The following is a 6198-nucleotide window of genomic DNA, read 5'->3' as shown; positions in this document are numbered from 1 at the left end:
CTCCTGTATCTTCTGTAATTATAATCTATTCTGTTTTTATTTCTAATTGTTCCCATTGTGAAACAACATACAGTATATTTTGTTTTATTAATGATGATTTTATGCTCTGATTTCAGTTTGTGCTCTAAAAGATATATTAATAAAGTTCTAATTGCAATGAATGGTATACCATAGGAAAACAATAAAACTTAATTAAGTCATTCACTTTCATTATAAGTTTTAATGAAGACTGGATAATTATTCATGAGTATTTAGATAATGTTTTACATTTACCAGATTTAAGGGAGTTCCTACACTCAATGTCCCCAAAACCTTTACAAATTCCGAGATTTGGGGACAAATTCCCAAAAGTTGTCCCCCTAGTTAAGGAAGTGTTTTAACCAATCGGAGACCTCCACCATAGCCTGCGTTCTATAGCCTTTTCATCAGCTAAAATTATAGTATTTTGCTTAAGATATATTTAAATATTCTTCTAATAGATTAATTGAATTATAATAGGAATTCAGGAGATATTCGTATGAATTTATTTTGATATTTAATTGATATTCAGTATACGAGCGAAATTTATAAGCAAGTTACCCCTAGATTAGTGGCCTTAAGAAAAAGAAAACGGTACAACTTTTGATTTAGAGAAAACTTTATTTAAGGGTAACTATAATATATTTAACGACCACGAATATTTTTTTGTATTTATATAGGAAGTCATTTTAACAAATTTCAAACGTTAATGCCTCTAAGAATATTATCTTCCATAACTTATATAATTGTGTGATATAGCATGAGTAAGATTTACTTGAGAATAATAAAAATATCACCATAAAATGAAAGTAAATGGTATTTTAAGATCTAGGACTTGTAGTTTGGCTATAGACTCCATATAAACCTGCATTAGCCTATGTTTGTTTTGCTATGTTTACAAATATTTACCTTTTAAATGAAGGGAGATGTTATGTAATTACCCTTCTGATTGAGGGTATTCTCACAGGACGTTGGTGGTCGACCTGTCTTGGGAGAGCCCTTGCTGTGATACCTTGATCCATGCTAAAGAAAGACCACCTGCTCTCCAGCCTCCGGCCTCACCTCTCTCTTTTATTTTATAGTAAATTATACAATGTCATATCAAAAAACACTCAAAACCAGCCACATCTAAAACCAAAAGCTTTAGCTACAATTCCATAAAATTTCAAGACTGAAAATCAGCCACGTTTAAAACCTAGACTTTCTTGTTCACACAAGACATCTAAAATAAGGATCCATTAATCGTAAAATATGTGAGTGAACTTACCAACAAGACAACACTCAACCAAGCAACAACATTTAGATCTCAATATTCCCAAAGCGACCAGTACGAAATACAGTAAGCAACTGTTCACCTATAACCCCCTTTTTGTCAGGCAATTAGCAAGCTGGTATGATCCTGGTTAACAGTTGACTTGTTTTACGTCATTTTTCAACATCTCCTTTATTGCCCCAAGATTGATTCTCAATCTTCTACCACTTACCAGTTTGGTAGAATAAATAGCCTCAACCATACTCTTATTATCCACATAAATGACAACAGGAACTACGGCACTGGTGTCAGTTTTCACCAACATTGATCTAAGATAAAGTGCCTCCTCCAATCCTTCCAACAACGCTAAAGTCTCAGCTGCCAAGGTCGATCTAACTACCCTCTTTCTCTTATTTGCATGCCAGGTAAGAGGACTTGATCTATTCCCATCAGTAATGAAAATAACAATACCCAAAGAACTATTAAAACCATCAGGTAAATTAGCTGATGGTGTATCAGTAAAAACATACAAAGACCAAGGATTATCTATGCATGGGAACAGAATACAAGACTCACTCTCTTGTAGCCTTCTCAAAACCTTTCTAGCCTTAACTAAATCGTCCACGGTTGCAGGATTCACTCTAGTTGAAAGCCCTATCAGGTCTTGAACCCAAAACAATCCAATTGATGGCACCTACAATAGACCGATAACTTGTCTTCTCAAGTGCTGAAAGTTCCGAACCCCTTTGCGAAAGCCTTTCTTGATCTAATTGCTCCACCTCCACACTATCTACATAACTACTTTGATCAAGCCAAAAACCCTGTTTACTTTGCACTATTCTAAAACCGACATAAGAAAAATTACCTCCCTCCACCCTACTGGCAAGAAACCTTTCTCTCAATGGCTCCATAACTTCCTCCCTAAAAACTCTCGTACCTGAATGCAAAAAGTCATCTATGTGAGTAACCAAAATGCCCTCAAGTTTTCCCTTCCCAGACAATTTCTAGAATAAACTTGGCTCAATAACACACTGTTGACATCCTAATCTTTGCATCTCCTCCCTAACACTCAAATAAAATTGTCTGGAAGCATCTCCCAACCCATAGAGGCACTTTTATAGTTTCCACACCTCACCCTCCACTCTTACCTCACAAGGAGGATGAATGTATACATCCCTCTCAAGGTCCCTTCCCTGAAGAAAAGCGGATTTGATATCCGTAGTTCTTATTTCCCACCCCAAACTAGCTACCAATCTCTCCCACCCTAAACTAGCTACCAATGTCAAAAGCAATTTGATGGCACTTTTACCCACTGTTGGGGAATCGCTCTGAAAAGTACTTTCTTCCTCAAAACCCCTCGCCACCAAACGTGCTTTTATCCCAGAATCTTTCCTAGTCAGAACCCACCTGGTTGAAATACACTTCTGACCCCAAAAAGGTACCTCCTTATAAGTCCCAAAGTCACATAGTCTTTTCATCTCCGCTTGTTTTACTTCCTGACACTCCGACGTGTTCTTTTCGGCTTTCGTAAGAGTTGTAGCATATATTTTCCAACAATTATTCTCCTGCACTCAAAGTCTAATTTTAGGAACTGAACGATTCTTACTTTCATTTTCTGCTCCAACTGGCACCTCTGAATGCACCTCACAGCTTTCAACCCTATTACCAGTAGTATCGGCTTCCCTCAAATCCGACTGAGCAAACGATGTCAAGTCTCACTCCACATCACCATCACCATCTAACCCCGCAGCTTTATTACTTATGTTCCCAGCACCATCAGATTTAAGTTTCCCCCTGAACTCCAACTCCTGCTTAATAAGTCTATTTGGTGATACTCTAACAATTGCACCCCCATGCCTTACAAAGATCAACCTACCATCCTGACAAATCACATTCCCAGGCCCAAGCCATCGATCATGACCCTCCCGTTTATAAAACACACAATCACCAGGCTGGAAAATCTTCTCTGCCACCCTTACCTTATTCCTCAGAGCCTTCTTCACTCTCTCCTGGCTTTTGTCTGTATGAAGGTCTGCCTAGATGAAGGTAGAGCACTGAGATGCCTAGCAAAAACCTCACCGGTGGTCTTGCCCTCCAATGCAGGAACCTTATCAGTCATGATGTTTGGAAGGTTAAGGTTTTCCTCAAAAACCAACTGGTGGCTGTTAAAGCCATTCCACATCTGGAGGGAATTTCTTGCCATAATCGACCGCTTCAACAACACTTCCATAGGAGTTCGATGATATTGAACTTTTAATTTAACAAACATCATGTCAGTGACTGCATGTATTCGCTCACACAACCCATTCTGAAACGGACTTTCAGCAGCTGGTATGTTAATCCTTACATCTAAAACTGAAGCTACATCCCTCATCTCATCTGAACTGAATTCCCCACCATTATCATGCAAAACCCCCTCCATAACCACAAAAGTTCCCACCCAAAGTTTCATTATCTGATGAATCACATTAGTGGTTTTCTTCCTATCTATGAAAGCCGACTGTGTGTACCTAGACCACATATCTATAAGATAAAGAATCCATTTTCCCCCCTGCCAATGTTTCAAATTCATAGCAACAACCTGATTAAATTTTTTTTGCCATGGGCAAACCAACCACTGGTCTAGGTGGAGTTCTCTTAAATTGCTTACACAAAACACAGTTATTCTCAATTCTCTCCCAATCACGGGCATACTGTTCCCGCCAAATCCCAGCATCACTCAACAAACGGATTCTGACGTAGGAAAAATCTAGTTTTGGGTGAGATGGCCATGTCGTCGTGATGGAAGGTTCCTTCCGGCAGCTTCCTACTCTATAATATTTCTGTGAGTGATGTTACAAGAGAATAACCGTCAGGTATCACGGGGTTCTAACCCCCAGAACGGCTATCCGAAGATATCGTGTATAATTAGGGACGTATCGTGAGGAGCGGTTACATATCCTGTCCCCCTATGGTGCCCTCGTTCGTCATCTGATGAGTGATTCCTTTGTTCGCAGCGTTTTCCTGCTTCTCAACATTGGCATCATTACCAAGAGGAATACAATAATGTCCACAAGAAGTAATATTCAAAACTATTGGTTTGCCTAAAATCTCCACAGAGTCATTTTCGATATCCATCTTTACCTTGGCAGTTTCCATAGCCTGCCTTGATAAAGGAATGTCAGAATCAACTATGTCAGTTTTAATTGTGACCTTATTCCCAACTAAGGAAGCCGGTAGACTACACTCCCCAAGAGACTTCAACTGAGTACCCCCTCCAAATTTGACCACCCTATTACTATCTGTGGTCTCGACTAACAACCTATCCTCCTCACTCAATGTACTCAAATAACCCTGAAGCCATGTTTTCCCACAAACGGTACTTGAACATGCACTGTCTAAAATTAAGGCAACACTCCTACATGTACTATAGTTGGGCGCCAGTATGACGTCACATCCCAGCGCCATCTTGTCATTCTTTGTAGAGTTAGCGAGGTGCTACAGATACAGGACGTTTGGGAGGGATCCATTCATCCTTTGTAAAAGGAGGGTGGGTCCATCAGGACGACATGGCTACCTCACCCAAAAATAGATTTTGGGCTCAGGCCATGTCGTCCTGATGGAAGTTTACCAGAGCATTAATGTATCTGTGGATTTCCAATAGTGCCAATAACCGCGGGATAAATTTTCCTTGGTCATCTAGACCTAGAGACACATGGTGTTACCGTCATACACCTTTCAACTGATCATGGACTATGTCAGTGCTTCCTGCACCCTACAGGGAAGAGTCATGGGAGACTCTAGGAAAAACCCAAGGATTGTAAGTTCAATGAACAATCTAGCAAACCAGTTTGTATATTAGTCTCATCATATACATGTAAAACATAGTTTGTATTCTGAAAGGAAGAAATTATGTATTGATTACTGACACCTCCCCTGGTCCACTTGGTGTGTTGTAAGCAAGGTAGACAGATTTTCATTCGTGTAGGAAATTTGTAGTCAGTAAATCAATCAGATATAAAATCAGTCATTACCAGGGACTGATACTTGATACCATAACACATAATTATCAGATTGTTCACTTAGAACAGATATAGAGTATGTTCAGAATATTTTCAAAATAATAGGATAATAAGTGCTCTGACACATTTATTTATATAGCATGCATAGAATTTGTAGGGCAAAATGAGACGCAAAATTCAAAGAAGTGTTTATTGCTAAATAATAGATAGCAAAAATACTGTTCACTTTATAATACAATATAAAATCAAAGAAATTTTTTGGAAATATTGTGTAAAGCATAATAAAATAGTAATAACAGAAAAAGCTGTTTCATCTGGAAAGGAAACATGAAGCCACTGTAAAGGAAATATCGTAGTATTTCATTATTTCACATTTCTGTCGTTACAGTTCATCAACACTTGCGTACTTATACGCATGGCACATGTGTATGTCTTTTATGCTTCTTTCACCTTATACTTAGAACAGTTCATAGTGTCACTACTTAGACACTTCACTAAACATGTCACTCCGTAGGAGGAAACCATGTACACCCTTCACTAAAGTCCCAATTAATGCACTGTTCTTCGCAGAAATCAAGCGGCAGGTTTTAGTACACTACCTGCTGCCACCACAAAATGCTTAATCTCTTGCACTTGTTTCGCGTAGTGCTTGAAGAAAACCCTGGATGACTTCCATCCAGTATCGGAGCGAAGACTTTCAAAACTCATGTTCTGAAAGAATTTCAGAGACGAAGCAACTTTTCTCGGATCATGACCTGCGGGTGTGCTGTCTGGATCCGCTCTGCGAATGAAATAGGTGATCTTTGCCCTTAATTGTTTCAAGGTCAATGTTGAACCTGAGGTTTCTCCTCTGAAAGGCTGTCCTCCCCCAAAGTCTGAAGTTCTACAAAAATAGACCTTTAGGCATTCTACTGGGCATAGAGATGC

The sequence above is a fragment of the Palaemon carinicauda genome, chromosome 3 (genome assembly GCF_036898095.1).
Source record: "Palaemon carinicauda isolate YSFRI2023 chromosome 3, ASM3689809v2, whole genome shotgun sequence".
Classification (NCBI taxonomy): domain Eukaryota; kingdom Metazoa; phylum Arthropoda; class Malacostraca; order Decapoda; family Palaemonidae; genus Palaemon; species Palaemon carinicauda.
The sequence above is the reverse complement of the archived record's forward strand: the minus strand, read 5'-3'. Positions refer to the sequence as shown.